General features: G+C 49.4%; 1 protein-coding gene across 6 annotated transcripts in view; it reads right to left on the reverse strand.

Moving 5' to 3' along the window:
* The window catches only part of NCOR2 (nuclear receptor corepressor 2), a 2,813,293-nt gene that overhangs the window by 173,225 nt on the left and 2,623,297 nt on the right, over positions 1-16,771 (reverse strand). The gene's annotated exons all lie outside the window — the stretch shown is intronic.

A 16,771-nucleotide genomic window follows, 5' to 3' on the forward strand; every position in this document is an offset into this window, starting at 1 on the left:
AATAAAGCACTCTGTATTTCCTAGCTAAATGTGTGCTTTGTAAATCCCAGAGAGATAAAGTTCAAATGCTCTGCTCACAATTCTGATGGGTGTCCCTTACATGTACAACTAGAGGCACATATGTGAAACATTGCAAACATCCTAATACCAGGAGTCTGTGGACATCCAGAAGAATACCCATTAGGTGCTCGTTTAGGATGAGAGCCTTTGATCAGGGAAGTCCTTTACAACCGTGCTATGTCCTTCCATCAGCTCCATTCACCATCATCCCTGTGTCCGCAAATGATATTCTGCTGGATATGGCAATGCAGCTAAAGTTATTAAGTGGGAACCAAGCCTTCTTTCCAATTAAGACTTGAACATGGCAGTCATCCAAGCAGCCTATGCTCAGGCCAAGAGCTCTGGAGCCTAGACGTGGCAGTCTAGGGGCTAGAAGAGCAGCACAAATGTCTCTTAGCACTTTAGGCATAGTGACACCCCCACCCCCCAGTACTCTGAGCTCCTCCTCTCAAAGATTAGGTCTGCCTAGGAAAGTGAAGGGGTTTGCATCCGGCAGAGCTTCCAATTCTTCCTCCAGGGAACAGCAAAGGCAGTGTATAGTCAGTCAGCCTGAAGGCACTGATACAGCTTACAAAAAAAAGAAAAAGCAACATACATGGATGGGTGCATCAACACTAGTCATTAGCCAGGCAGACTAGCAGTCATGGGAAAACATAACAATCCAGATTTGTTTGCTTCTGGTCAGGCTTATAATGATAACATTACCATCAAATGGAAATAATTATATTTGTTCTTGTCTCGCTGTTAGGTAAGAATTTGTGTAGTAACAATGTGTGAGACTACACAACACTTATCTGCTTGGTATGAGGTAACCCACGTTTTGGTATAGGTCTGTACTACACAAGTTGGCAGTGTGACTGAGCAGTAAATATGAGCTGTAGCAATGAAATTCGTATTTACAAGTAATCAAATAACACTTATACCCAAGGTTTTAGTTATAAATAGTTATTTATTTAACATACATTTTTAAATAAGCATTCTTTAAAAAGGGCAAGATAGGTAATCGAATATACTTTCAAAGTGCTTTTCAGTTTTAGCATAAGTTAGTAGATACTCTTTAGAGAGGCTTTATAAACAATTCCTACACCCTGAGGTGACTTCATCACAAGGACAGTAATGGCATTTATATGTTACTAGATATACTTTGCAAATGCTTAGGTTTGTAGAAAGGAAAGGTTAAAGGAAGGAAAAAGGTTAAACAGGTTCTCAGTACATGCGAGTATACTAGAAATCTTCCAATGAAGTCAAGAAAAGGCTTTACCAGAAGTAACAGTCTAAAACATGTTACCACCTATGAGGGACAGAAATATCAAAATCAATAGACTAGGGGAGTCTGCAGGGATCCAGGACAGCCAAAGACAACTGGAGCACAGTCTATGGAGCTGAGGCACTTCTTAGATAAAGGTCTTATACAAAGTTTAGAGAGTTTGTAAAAATCACTTGTAGGGTCACAAACTGTTAAGCCTGTGAAAAGGGAGTTAGAATCAACTCTGAGGGTAAGCCACTGCAAGTCTCAACTGAGAAAAGCAAAGCTCAAGACAATGAGGTAAGTACCCCAAGTCTAAACAGCCTCTGGTTTGAAGAAGAGTGGTCCAGCTGGATTATGTCCTATTGCATCAATGCAGATCCTGGGTTTCTCAACCTCCATCATGAGGACAAGGGGGGTGGGGGGAGTGTCTGGAGGAATCCTGCAGCAGATATTTGAAGGTCGTCGGAGGCTACTGGGTCTTTTCGGATCAGATGCACTTTGCGGTTTCAGGGCTCAGTAAACAGCACCACTGCTGATCTCAGATACCGGTTGGGCTTCCTTCACTCTTTGGGACCTGCACTCTGCTGATTGGACTCTACCTTTGGTCGACCTGCTTCTAGAGAGTCCTTCTGAGACTCCTGGAGCTTCTGGCCAGATTGCAGACGTTGCACACGACTATGGATTTCTTGACCCCTGGCACTCGGTTCTTGCAGCAGTGAAGAAGAACAGCTAATCAGGGAATATAGTCCAATGGAGTTCGTCTCGGGGTCAGTTGGTCCCACTAACCCAAGGGAAGAAGTCTTCCCTTCCGGAGCTTCTCTTGTTGATGAGAAAATGCGAAAAAGGAGTTTCAGCACAGCCGCAGTGCTTCACTGGGCAATTCAAAGGTCCAGGAGGATGCAGCAAGCTCTGTTTATGGTTTCTTCGTCGGGTGTTTCTCCTAGTAGTTGACTGCCTCTAGTCCAAAAACCCTCGCCTTTTAAGCAGGTTTCTCCCATTCATGCACAGCCTAGGCTGTCAATCAAACAGCAGGGTGGCTGCCCTGAAAGGAAAGCCAGCCAGCCAGCCAGCCAATCAGGACTGGTTGCATTCAGGCATTCCTAGAGACAAAGGACAGGGGAGTTTCGGGAACCTCCCTCACATCCTGCCCTTCTAGACAGACTGGAGCCAGAGGTGGGCTCCAGGACAGAAGCCGGCCAAAGGTAAAACAAAGGGCTCAAACCTGGTTTGGTGCACAGACTAAAACCCAAGAACGACCTCAATCAGAAAATGGCGAAAAAAGACGACCAGGGACATTTTGACAAAAATGGTCACCCATGGGTGCTAAATTGCAACTGAGGATTCAGTCTGGGGTAGAAAAGCACAATGGTAGGAAAATTAAACCACTGACACCAGCCATTTAAAGAGGTGAGGATAACAAAAAAAGTTTACATGAGCATGTAGGATAAGAGACTACTGGGTAATCGCCCAGCACTCCACATAAGATGGGGTGTGCTGGGTGCTGGACCAACAAAGGAAAAAGGTAATTAAAGTCATTTTCACTTTGCTATTTTTGGGAATGGTATTTAAACCTTGGGAGAAATGAAAATTATTTCTCTGTGACACTCCACTGAAGGTGCTGTGTGTCACCATACAAAAAGTAGATGCCTATGGAGTTTGTCCGACTCAAAATCAGAGGAAACACAATCAAAATCAGGTCAAAACACATGAGGGGGTGAGAAAAAGGTCTGTCTCACTCCAGGGTTAAAATTAAAAAGTCCTAAAGTGCAGCAAAACAGCTGGGGGTCTCTATGGTTGAAGGGAATTAGCACACAAATGAGAATTCTCCCTAACACTCGCTAGCTACGTTGCATTCCGGGCTCGCTGAGAATGTTGTTCTTCTTGCCCCCTTCTTTGTATGTCCTCCCTCTACTCTTCTCATCTTCGACTCCTTACTTGGGCACACTAAATCAGTCTGGCCTTTGCACATAGCACAGTACAAAATCTTGCACAAAAAAAAAAGGAAGAACACAAACACAGAAAACTCAACCTTGCGCAATTCAATACGACCACCTACTGGTCAGAATGAAGTCACCATGGAATCACGCATGAGTGCCTTTGGTGCACTCCAACTGAATCCCTTATAATATTCATTAGGCCCCTCACACTCCATCTGCTGAGTTTAGCCAGGAAGCCGAGTCAGTACGGAGGGCATAGGTGATGGGCTGGAATGTTTGTTCAAAGTGTACTGGTGATACAAACTCCCAAGCAGAAGAGACTGGGACACAGCGCCAGAAAGGGCACATTGAGTCTTCAAGTGAACAGTTCGCAAAGGAGGGCTTGGCAGAATTGTGCATAAGCCATGGAACTATAATCCACACAGTAATGTTAAGAGATAAAGTCATGTAATCTACACCTACATAGTCGCCCCACACATTTCATTCATCGGGACCCATTTTGGGAATACTCTTAGCTCTATTGGAACAAGTATGGATTCTGTCTGGAAGAGAAACACTTTGGATCTGGTGAGAGGGGTGTAAACATGTGACCAAGCAATGGTCATAATGAGGGCTCCTTAGCCCGGATCATTTACAGCCGATTAATAAACAGCACAAGAATATGTTGAATTTCCAAACAAGTAGAAGCTCAGACCTTTTCCACCCTGAATGGAAAATTGTACCTTCAACCCTACTTGAACAAGACTGGAAGGGTGAGTGCCATAATGATACAAAAAAATTGAAAAACACTGGGAAGGAAGGTTAATCTGGGTGTTTTCAGTTCTACCATACCGCTCAGAAAGGCTCTTCAGGAAGATGTAATTGGCACCAAGTGGCAAGCTTTCAATCACAGGAAGGTAGATCCTCTGTTATACCAACATTTAAATATTTTGTAGACCTGAGGTGCTCTAGTTCAGAAAATAGTTACCTGCATATTGGTGCTGGGCTGATTGCATGCACGACAAACTGGTAAGCAGTTGGCACTTTCTCCACTGATGTGGTATGGACAGCTGGGCATAGTTGGCGCCCTTCCTGCTTGGCATTTTCCAGTCTCAGGGGAGTGACTCCCATAGTTTTGGCTCACGTAATGTGCTCCATTCTCTGCACCCTTCTTGCTTTTGGAGGTAAAGGAAATAAATCATAGCTGCTTCTGTCCACAGTAGACTGGACAGGAACACCTCACCCCGCCCCCTTAACCAATGGTCTCGGTCCCAAATTTCAGAGAACACTACCCCAGACACTTTTCTCCAATTCAGCTAAATGAGGCCATAGTCTAATAAGACAATCAGGCCAACTTAACAATACGAGGCCCACAGTTTCTACCTTGACGACATCCACAAGCACTTTGAAGCATCTACGGTCACATGAAACATGCCACCAAACACCAGAATAAATAAATAATACACATAGAGAGGCACTTCGTCCATTAACGGGGCCGACATGCTCGAAGCAGACGTAAGCTGGTAAGTAGATGCCACGCCCCTTAAGGTTACCCCACTGCCCTCCCAACAGAACAAGATGCCTGCAGCCTAGGTCGAGAAGTGTAGAAAATGCTCGATTATTCAGATAACTCCCAAACAATCATTTCAGCCCAATGGGGACCTAGACCCCATAACACAACAGCTTTTTCTATAATTCTCCGACAATCCTTTAACAACTTTGAGGCAGTACTCCTAGTCCATAGTCCCATTTCCTCCATCCTTGTGGGCGTCCCCCATCATAGGGACGGTACCGGAACCTTTGACATGGAAAAATTGAGCTTCCCCTTTAAATTCAGTAAAGCGCGCAGGGGCGCAGCCTCGGGCAAGGGAACGCCCTGCCGAGGCCCCACCCTCTGGCATCTCACCTCAGTCCCATTTGAACACATCAGACGCATAGATACCTGGCTACGCTTATTACATATTAGCCCTTGGCATACTAGCGGGGGAAGGCAGGTGGGACGTATGGAGTAAAGGGGACTAGGAGTATTCTAGTCACTACAGTGAGTAACTTTAATTACTCATACGTCCCGTCCCCTTTCCTCCATCCTTGTGGGCGATTCCAGCAAACAAGAACATAGGGTGAAGCTGTGATAACCTGCATCATATCTAGGACAAAGCAAAAAGGTTTTCCAGAACCACCTGACCAAACTCTGCACCATGCCTGGAGCTGGTGTGCAGTGAGTAGTTGTAACAGAAGCCCGACGGAGACGCCCAAGTAGCCGCCTTGCTGATGACATCCCACGAAGCATGTCTCTGAAACGTGACGGCTGTGGACTTGGTATGGACCACATGGACAGGTTTGCCCATGGCCCTATACACCTCTGAAATGGCCTGAACCATCCAATGGACGATGGAAGACTTGGAAGCCTGAGAGCCGGGGAAGAAGCCCCCAAAAGTCACAAATAATGCCTCAGACTTCCTAAACAATTTCTTCAAAGAGATATCAAACTTGAGGACCCTCTTGAGGTCCAAAAAATGCAGGGCCCCTCTCTGCCTCAGACTGCGGGTTCGGGAAGAACACCAGCAGGAAGATCTCTTGATTCAGATGAAATGGAGAGACCACATTAGGCAAAACATTAGGGTGAGTATGCAAGATGACCTTGTGGTGAAGGGCTTATACGCGGACAACGCCTGAAGCTCACTAAACTTGCGTGCAGAGGGGAGGGCCACCAGTAAAAATGATAAGTTACTCAACAAAGTGAATACCTTAGTCCCACTTCCTCCATACTGCATGGATGTCCGTTGCAAGGGAAGGGAGACAGAACCTTTTTGACCAGAAAAAACCTTCTTCCCCTTTAAATTTAGAGGGGGTGCGGCCCTGGGAGCATGCACTGCCCTGACTCCGCCCTCCGGCGCCACACCTCAATCCCCATAAACACGTCGACAATAGATTTACATTGTCTAATGACACCAGTTTTATTAGGGGGGAGGATGGAGAGACGCATGGAGGAAAGGGGACTCTACGGTGAGCAACTTCTAATTACCCTTACATTCCGTACCCTTTCCTCCATAATGCATGAGCGATTACAACTGAGTGTAGCCCCAGGGTGGAGAGGAGATCCTCCTAAAGCAACCAGGTTTCTAAGAACCACCTGTCTGAAAGCCACATCTGACCTAGAGCCCACGTCCACAAAGTAGTGCTCGCAGAAAGCCGAAGGGGTGGTCCACGTGGCTGCCCTGCTTATGATTTGCCAGGGAACATGCCGCTGGAATGCGCTGGCTTGGCTCTGACCACATGGCGTGCATGTTGGCCGGCAGTGGCCTATGCTGTCCCTCGTAAGCTTCTCTGATGGCCGAGACCATCCAATGGGCTATGGAGGCCTTGGAGGCCTGATACCCCGGTCTTGATCTGCCAAATGTGACAAACAGTGCGTCCAACTTGTGGAAGCCCTTGGTCCTGTCCAAGTAGTATTTCTGGGCACGCCTGACATCAAGGCAGTGCAGAACTCTGTGCCGCGTCCTTAGGCTAAAAAAAAACATAGGCAGCACTATATCCTCGTTCAGATGGAATGCAGAAGGCACCTTGGGTAGGAATGCTGGGTGTGTCTGCAGGACTACTTTATCCTTGTGAAATGTAGTATAGAGCTCTGGGCGACCAGCGCCTAGATTTTGCTGATCTGCGAGCCGAAGTAAGGCCAACTAGCAAGGCTGTCTTAATGGTGACCAGACTGATGTCCGCGGACGTCATTAGCTCAAATGGTTTGTCGGCCAGGGCCCCCAACACTATGTTAAAGTCCCCTACGGTGTGTGGCCTCTTGATGGGCGGGTAGAGTTTGGCGAGTCCCATCAAATGCTTCTTGACAATCGGGTTGGAAGAGAAGACCTCTTGCCCAAGTCGGCGAGGTGTGCCTACTAGGAGAGCATGTCATCCAATGTACATGCAAGGGGGTTAATATCCAGAACCTGGTCCACTTGCTCTTATACTGGGTCCTGGTAGCTCAGGAACCATGCTGTGAGGGCCAGTTTCTGTGGCGCGGTAACGCTTACCTGAACTCCACAGAAGCACTCTGATCTGGTGAAGGATTCCTCAGGGAAGATTCTTGAATTCAAGAGGTGGGGATACTGCAAAAAGAAAACCTTAATTACTTCTCTACAAATGAGACAACATTAGTCTCCTATTCCCCACCACGGTCAGTTTTCTATTAAAGTTTTCTCAAAAGGGGTACTCTTGATAGGGGATGTCAATACGCTCACCTGTGCCTTTTATTTAATGTGCTATCCATCCTGTGAGTATCAGGGGCGCTTGTCCTGTAGAATGCTCTCCTGTAGATTAGTCGACAAAAAATCCTTTTAATGGGTCTTTTCCTAGTAGGGTATGTACGGACTTCTGACTGGAGCAAGTTCGAAGAGAGATGATAGCAGTGGGTCCCTCAGGAGTGGAAAAATATGATCACTGCGACACAGTGTCTATCCTGACGTCTAAGAAAGGTGCTGTGTGGACACTCGTAATTCACAAGAGAAAAAGAGAGAGAGAGCTCTTGGGAGCAACTAAGTAGAATCCTCACTCGAGCTGTAGGAACGGTGTAGGTGCTGATGAGGGAGCCGCATGTAAACTAGAATGTTTGTACACACAGACAGCTCTATAATTATTAACACTGAGTTCTCCTTACGGCGAGGGTGACCGCATAAACACCTTTCAAAATTGGAACCTTTCTGCTGCTTTCAAAAACTTAACAGTATATAATAATTTAACATGATAGTAGACAACTTTAACTCGCAGTATTCTTGGCTGCGCATTTTCCTTACTTGAGAATGTAGTATAACAGGATGTAGGTCTTTGGCAAAATTCCAATGGTGCATTGGAGACGCAATAGAAGTCCTCGAACGCAGCGTCTCACAGCAATGCTGAAGCTCTGGTGAACATGAGAGGAAGGGTGAAAGAAACGTGAGGCAGAGTTGGGAAAACGCTGAGAGAAAACCTAGGGGACTGGGAGGTGTACTGGGGGAAAGAAATTGCGGATAAGGTAATAAAACTATGCAGGGGAACTGTGGTTCTGAGAACTAGTTAGTGAAAGTCTGTAGCTGTAGACCGTAGTAACCGTTGCACTGCATGAGGCAGAAACAACGCTAACACAACAGGCGACCAACCGGGCAGCCATATTAAGTAACAGGAAGTCTTGTGTTATGTCAATAGGAACCTTCTGCTGCTGAATCAAACTTATGTACAGCCCAGGTGTGCCAAGCTAATGACCATTTGCTTTTCCAACTGAGGGTCCGGCACCTTTTAACACACAACTGTGGAGCTGAACCAAACACCATTGTAGTGGTCATGAAAGGCGCAGGGTGGATGACCCTGCCACCCCCCCCCCTGCTGCACCAGAAGATGTGCTGGCCCCGTCGGAAGGCTAATGAGCGGTCTCCTCGAGAGGCTGAGCAGCTCCGAGAACCATGGCCTGGCCACCATGGAGCTATTAGGATGACGCTGAGGTGGCGACATCTTGTTCTTGCATATCACCCTGTGCATCAGCGGTGTGGGCGGGAAGGCATATGCTGTCATGCCGTTCCACTGAATCTGAAATGGGTCGCCCAGGGAGCTGGGGTCTTGTCCCTGCCAGGAGGCAAACTGTCGGCACTTCCTGTTGTCCCAGGTGGCAAAGAGGTGCCCTTGGGGGTGACGCCCATCTGCTGAAGATCTCCTGCAGGACGAGGTTGTTCAACTGCCACTCCTAATTGTCCGCTCCCAGTCTGCTGACCCTGTCCGCCTTCAGGTTGGATTCCCATGGAAGGTGGACGGCCATGAGGTAGATGTTGTTCTCCAGGGCCCATTCCCACATGCTGACCGCCAGCCTGCACAGCGGAGGGGACCTGGTACCTCACTGCTTGTTGACATAGAACATGCTGGTAGGGTTGTCTGTCTGAATGAGGACGACCTTGCCGTTGATAACCGGAAGGAAGGCACTGAGAGCTAGCCAGATGGCCTTCCGTTCCAACCAATTGATATGGTAATCCTGTTCCTGCCTGTTCCAGGTGCCATGGACGCAGTGGTTGTCCAGGGTTGCCCCCCATTCCTCGAGAGAGCAGTCCGTAGTGATGGTGACCTCTGGGATAGGCTGCCGGAAAGGTTTGCCCGTCCGCAGGTTGCAATCCCTGGATCACCATGTGAGATCCGGGTGAAGAGAAGGAGCAACACTGATCATCTCCGCCCGAAAGCCCCGCTCCTGGTTCCATGATGCAGCGAAGTGCAGCTGTATTATCCTCATCCTGAGTCTCATGTGGGGGACGGCTAGTAGGACCGCTGCCATGAGACCCAGTAGGTGTTGGTACCACCAGGCCGATATCACTTCTCTGCTGAGGAAGTGCGCCGTGGCCCTCTTGATGACTGATCTTGTCCTCCGAAGGAAAAACCCTCTTGGATCAAGTGTCCCAGATGAGCCTCAAGAAGGTTGGACTGCATGGGCTGCAGCTGTGACTTCTTGAGATTGAGCGACAAGCCCAGATTGTGCAGTGTGTTCATAAGAGCATGGGAAGTGCGGTGCACCGCTTCCGGAGATAAAAACCTGATGAGCCAGGCGTTGAGGTACGGGTATGCACCTTGTGGAGGGCCGCCACTGTATTAATTAGCCTGGTAAAGACCCTGGGGACCGAGTTGAGGCCGAAGGGAAGCATCTTGTATTGGAAATGGTAGCCCATAATCCCGAATCGTAGGAAAGAACAATGAGGCTGCCAAATCGGGACGTGTAAGTATGCGTCCTTCAGATTCAGGCAGCACATCCAGTCTCCCCTGCACAATGTCTCTGCTATTAAGGCTGGCATAACCATCTTGAATTTTTGTAGAGGTAGGGAGAGGTTGAGGGTGGAAAGGTCCAGCACCACTCTCACCCCTGCCTGGATCTTTTTCTGAATGGCAAAAATCATGGAGTCGAAGCCCAAGCCTCGCTGGGACTTCCTCCACTGCCTGGCTCTCTACGAGTGACCGGATCTCTGTCAAAAGAGTTGCTGTCCCAATCTGTGGGAGTGGAGGGGAAGAGGGAGGAGAGGCGGTACCCTGTGGATACTACGGAGAGGATCTAGGGGTTCGAGAAATTCTGGTGCCAGAAGTGTGCATGCAGAGCAAGCCTGCCCCCCACTGGAGACACGTGGATCCGGAGGGGCATGTCATACCTTCTTTCCCTCTGAGGCTGTTGCGGAGGAGGGGGACTGGAAAAAGCCCTTACCCCCCTTTTTGTTGTTTGCGTTGATGTTGAATCAGCGAGCAGCTGGTTGACTGGACCTCCGCTCTTGGAAGCCGCTGAAACCTCTGTATGTATGCCCCTTGTCCAAGCGTTGCTGGGGCTGGGTGTACGTTTCGGGAGTGGTCTTTGTAAAGATAGATAAGCCTTCGCCGTTTGTGAGCTGTTTTTCTTTTTACCCAGCTCCTCGTCCGTAGTGGAGTAGAAGAGGTGACCCCCCTTCGAACAGCAGGTCTAAGATGCGTTCCTGGACATCCGGGTTGAACTTTATAGCACAGAGGCAGGCCGTTCTTCTCATGCCCGTGGCAATGAGGATGGCCCGGCCAGAGGTGTCAATGTGGGCCACGGTAGACTCCATGATGTCTTGTGCCACCATCTTAGCCTCTGCCAGTCCCGCCTTGAACCGTGATTGGCTCTGCATGGGAAGCTCTGGGAGGAAATCGGCAATTTCCCGCCAAAGCCTCTGGTTAACGGCTGCCTGCATGGCATCTGCGTCAGCTTAACGAAGATGCAGGGACACGTTGGAATACAGCTTCTGCCTGTATGCCTCCAAGATCTTCTCCTTCTTGCCTAGCAGTGCCGCGGATGAGGAGGCCGAGGAGGACTGAGGCTTGGAGTATAGTGATGCTGCAGTGATCACCGAGGAGTGTGACTGAAGGTGCGACAATAGCAAGAGTGTATCCCCCTCCATCTGCCTGTACTTGGCGTCCAGGCGTCGATTGACAGGCTGGACCGAGTGGGGCCTGAGCCAGCCCTTTTTGGCCAAGGTGACGACATCCTTCTGCATCGGGATCCCCGTTCTTGCTGCAGGACGTATCGTGAGGACTTCGGCGCGGACCCCCCCTGATGGTTGCTCGACCTCGGGTTGAGGAAGGCACAAATACTCTGCCAGCCCTGCAAGACGTTCATGGAAGGCCTTGGCTGAGGACGGTGTGTCGGGGTCATCCTCCTCTTTTGTGTCTACCTGGGGGTCCGGTTGGTCCGGCACCGGTGGAGGGGTGTTGGGAACCGAAGGCTGAAGTGTGGGGACCAGAGCCGGAGGCTGCAGCAGAGGATGGTACGGAACAGCCTGCACTATCGGTTGGAGGGGCGGCAGCACGTCCCTGATGGCGTCCCCGAGGATGACCCCATCCGAGGAGATTTCATAAACCAGAGGGACCTTCGCTGGAGACGTTGCGTGCCCTGCCCCTACGGACGCAGGGGGAACCTGCCCTGCGCATAAGAAGGATATGCTGTAGGCCACATACCTGGGTGACACCAGTACCACCTTGACACTCGTTCCACCACGTGCTCCATTCCTTGGTATCGGGCGGGTGTCTGTAAAGTCTGGCATCTGGCACGCGGCAATCTTGTCGAGCTGCCTTCCACATGCCTGCCTCGTGTTGCTTGGCTCACTGGGCCCAGCCTCATCCAGGACTCTTGAGTGTGGATCATGAGGCCTACACTGCTCCTCAGGCCGAGACCCGATTGGCGTTACGCCCTTGGTGGATCTGCCAGTAGTACTGCATATAGGCGCCCCCTCTGATATGTTGCTGGTACTAGGGCGTGCCCCTCGGATGAAGACCCGGTAAAAGAACCTTCTGGTCCATCAGCACTGTCACCAGGAGGATCCACTGACCCCTCGGCCTGCCGGCCGGTAGCCGATTTAGCCTTAGTACTTGTGCTGGTATGGGAACCGGAGCGGTTCCTCCCACGCGGCGTGTCCCTGGAAGGAGTCTCCCTTGCAGGGTGCGCTGGAAAAGAGTGGCCCTACCTTGGGCCTGGATCTATGATTGACGAAGTCCTTCAGGTCCACTGGAAGCGATCTCTGGAAGAGCTCCCTCCACCTGGCTAATCTGTTCTTCAGAGGCCTCGAGGAAAGAGCGTTACATGCGGTACAAGCTTGCCAGTCGTGGTCTGGGCCAAGGCAACGTAGGCAGAGGGCGTGGGAGTCTTAAGTTGGAAAGAGCCCGTTGCAGGTTGGACACCTGCTGAACCCTGTAGAAGCCGACATGCGCAGGGGAGGAGCGTGACGCCCGAGGACAGGGTACCTGAATGATAAAAAGACAGAAGGGAAGAAGTATCCGCGTCTGGAATTACATGGCCGAAGCCAAACCCAGGGCGCTGGTTAATTTGGCCCGTTCCCGTGGGCGCGGAAAAGGGGACTAAGGTGTGGCGCCGGAGTCAAGGCAGCGTATGCTCCCAGGGCCGCACCCCAGCATGCCTCTAAATTTAAAGGGGAACGTGGATTTTTCTGGTGAAAAAGGTTCCGTCTCCTGTCCCTTGGAAGGGACGCCCATGCAGTATGGATGAAAGGGGACGGGACGTGAGAGTACCGTCTTTAGTGTCACCACGCCGATGTCCACAGTGGCCATTGGCTCAAAAGGCTTGCGCTGCAAAGCTGCCAGAATCACATTGAGGTCCCAGACCGGGTGCATCCTATGCACCAGAGGAAAAAGTCTAGCAACCTCTTAAGGGGTCTTAACTACCGGGTTGGCCGCACAAAACGCATGCTCAGGGGATTTCTTGTAGGCTCCGTTAGGAAAGATTCCTCTTTACTGCACCTTGCCTTCTACTTCTATGGGCCCCCAAACGTTTTGTTTTTATTTTTGTATTTGAACTCTTTTTTTTACAGTGCAGTGAAGCCTTAAGGTTCACTAAACGGCTTTCGGTCATCTGTTATGGGGACACCGACATGTCCTTCAGGCTGTCAGTACTGGGAAACATTGTTTCCCATTGTCTAGTTACTTTGTTACTACTTTTAATAACTTGTCATCACTTGTGGTAACTTTGTATCATTGTACAATGTATTTTACAATGCAGTACACACTCTTTGTTTTGCCCTAGAGTCTCAGGATTTCTGGTTAATCTAGGTGTGCTAAATAGACAAGCTGGTTGCAGCAGTGACTTTTTACCATTTTTTGGTGCATTTCGTATCATCCTTACCGCGCTTGGCTACTAACTGTGGCTAGAGGTCAAACATGGCCATGCCACGAGATTTTTTACTTGTCCTTTGGCCATCTTGTCTTTTAGCCTTCTTCCTTGGCTGTGAGGCCAGGAAAATCCTTCTATGGACTTCCAGTGCCCAGGAAGCATAAGGTTTTGGCAGGCTACTGGAGGGCTATGTGGGTTTGCTGCCCGGAAGTGAGCGGAGACTGGCTGGTCCGAATCTCCACCTACTGGTGGCCAGTGTGTCTGGGTAGAATTAATGAGTTTTGCCATCAGTGGTCCTGATGTTACGCTCACCTGGACCCCACAGGGGTGTCGATCGGACTCGGACAGCTGCGGTCTCCGTCAACATGATGCGTAGTGCAGAGATGACTGTCTGGACTGGCCCGCCTAGTCTTGTCTGCTGGACCGGTAGAAGTATTTTCCTGCAAGTGGAGACAGGGATTAGCCACCTGTGGGTTTTAGTGATGGCCTCCCAACTGTTCTCGCTCTCCCCCACTAATCACCTCCGATATCCCCTTAGTAACCTTACCTTATGTTTGTAAAAGATGAGCTCTCCATCCTGCGTGTCTTGCAGGGGCGCGTAGATACCAGTTACTTCACTGGTTTGAAGGCGTTGGGAGAGTTCCGGTAAGCATTGACTCTGAGGTCCCAGACGGGATTGGTAAGTATCAAGTCCAAAGAGTTCAATGTGCCCGATGTTCACTCTTGTCCCCTTCCTTCCTTAAGTTGCAACTGAGTTTGTGAGAAGAAGGTCTCGTAGCTGCTGCTGGCGTTCAGGTAAGAGTCTGTGTTACCCAACGCTGTTCGGTAACTATTGCATGCGTTAACGTGTTGTTTTTCTCCCTCTTTACAGATGCGGCATATGAAGATATGGAGAATAATACCGCCGGTGGTAAATCAGGTAAGTCTATGGTGGTAAGTGGTATTTGTTGATTCCCTTGGCTCACCTTGTTATTCTTGTGCCCCTAGGTGCCGGAGTATGGCAAAGAAATGATGGGGACAGTGCCGGTTCGAAAGATGCTGTGAGAACTGGTGAGTATGGCGCCGTGCTGGAGCTGGCGAAGCGACGCATGCAGGACTGATGTACTTTCCAGGTCGGGAGATGAAATGGATCCGGAATCAGGTGAGGAATTTGAAATAAGTTAGTTTTCTAACCTTGTCCTTTTCTTCCTCTTTATTCTAGGAGCTCCGGATTCGAGGCGGGCGTGGCAGAAGACTGGATGCTGGCTGCAGGCACGCTGGCGTGGCAGAAGACTGGATGTTGGCTGCAGGCACGGTGAGTGTCACGCTGCTGGATGCAGAATAACACAAAGCATGTGCTGCTGTTCGGGCGTGGTTTAAATAGCCTCCATAGTCGTCCCAGGAAAGAAGTTCCCCAGGACCACACCAGAGTCAAAAATAGTCCCTGTAGTAAAATAGTCCCATCCAGGCCTCACGTTGGCTTGGATTTATTTGCAGCATGGTCTGCATGAGGTAAGTAATGTCTATGAGTGGTTTTTATTATGAGCCTGGTGCCTACGGCGCCAGGACAGCCCCTAGCTGGGGCTGCTGGGGTTTTTGTAAATGTCTGGATGCCTGCTCCCGGGGCTGATGGGCTTGATCCGGATGCCCGGGGGTAGGCATCATGACACCTGATTGGACCACTGTTGGGGTGTGTGTGTGTGGGGGGGTCAGATCTGTCATTGGCTAGTGGGAGATGCTGCTCTTACCTGGCTTTTAGGATAAGAAGAGGACCCCTGCAGCCACTCTGGAGAGATCAATGAAGGAGCCAAGACTCCTGTTCAGCTACAAAACTTGCAATGAGACCATGGACCAGTCGGATGAAGGCTTGGCGACCAACCTCTGCTGTTGCCCTGGTACAGCCCTGTCCTGTGGCATATCTCCAGCAGTCCTGCGGAGGAGCTGCGACCCTTGGAGTGGAGGGAACATGCATTCTCGACGCCAGCTCAGAGTCCTACGAAGAAGAGCCTTCGGAAGTGCCTCAGGACCGCCCTGTGGCAGACCAGCTCCGAGTTTGGGCCATCCTGCTGCAGACGTCGCCTTTTTAGATTTGAGGCCTGGCATTTGGGGGATCCTCAGCTTGTGCAACAAGATCTAGCTCTGCGAAATGTCATGGTCCTAGCATCAAGGGGACTTGATATAGGAGGGAAAGTCCGACAGCGGCAAGTCAATCCCTTTGCGTTGCAGTGCATCGTTGGCCTTTGTCCGAAACTGCGTCCATTCCTGTCCTGCGAGGGGCCCTGCATTGAGTTTTGCTGCATTCTTCCACTGAGAGTCCTGGCACCACCATCAGACACCGAACAGAGAGCTACTGAAAATTGCTGTATCGCGCCTAGAAACACCTGTGTACAGGTGCGTTAAAAATGACCATCATATCAACCCCTTGGATTAAGGGCTGAGGCTGACGGTGGGAAAAGCAACCTTGGACCTTCTTCAACTGACCTGCCAAGTCTCATGAAGAATCAGAGTACGGGACAAGTTATAGCAATACTTACATGCCCCCCCTAACTCCCCTTTAAAAGTTTGGTAACTTTTTTAAAACCTTTCTAACACTTTGCCTTTGCCATTACTTGTTCACCTACACACTCCAAACGTTGGGAACATGTTTGTTAGATAGTTTAACTCGTCCCCTGACACTTTGGACTGTACACTGGAACTGTTGACTGGACCCCAGAGACCCCACCTTCAGTTTTTCCTTCATTTTTTCTAGCTTCACAAAACTGTATGCAACTTTGCTAAACTGTTGAGCACAAGGCCCCATACAATTTAGGGATGGACTTCTGAATTTAGGGTTGAATCTGTACCTTTCTTTTCAGGGGTGTGTTATGTACTTTGCCCACAATCCATATAAATGATTGAAAATAAAATAATGAAAGCAGAAATGACCAAATATTTTTACGATTAATATAGAAATTTGGGGACATTTTACTAAATTTTGCCCTACACCAGTCATTGTATATATGTATCTAATGTTAGCGTTGTGTGATAGTATTACCTGTTTCTAGTCATTTTTCACTGTGTTATTTTAGCCATAAGTAAAGAAGTACTTTTATACCTGATTGTCTAAGTGTGTTCCTTGACTGCTTCAGTCTGTGTGATCATTGTGAACCCTTTACAAGCTCACCACCTCTTCAGATTTAGCCCAGACCACTTGCCTTGCTACCTTGATCTGGTTTGGCTACAGCTCCCAGAGTTGACCCTGTCACAATATAGGTTGGCCTTTTATACATATGTCCACGAAGCCAGAGTATAGAAACTCAGTCCTAACAGGCCCCAATGGCAGCCAAATAAGTGCTGAAAGTATCCACCTGAACTCCAGAATGGGCCAGGTGCGCTGAAAAAGCCAGAACGTCAGTCACCCTGAGGACAGGCGACAGGGTCCAGACCCTTGTCACAAGCCCAATG

This window comes from Ambystoma mexicanum, chromosome 10, assembly GCF_040938575.1.
Source record: "Ambystoma mexicanum isolate Mex_15411 chromosome 10, UKY_AmexF1_1, whole genome shotgun sequence".
Taxonomy (NCBI): Eukaryota; Metazoa; Chordata; class Amphibia; order Caudata; family Ambystomatidae; genus Ambystoma; species Ambystoma mexicanum.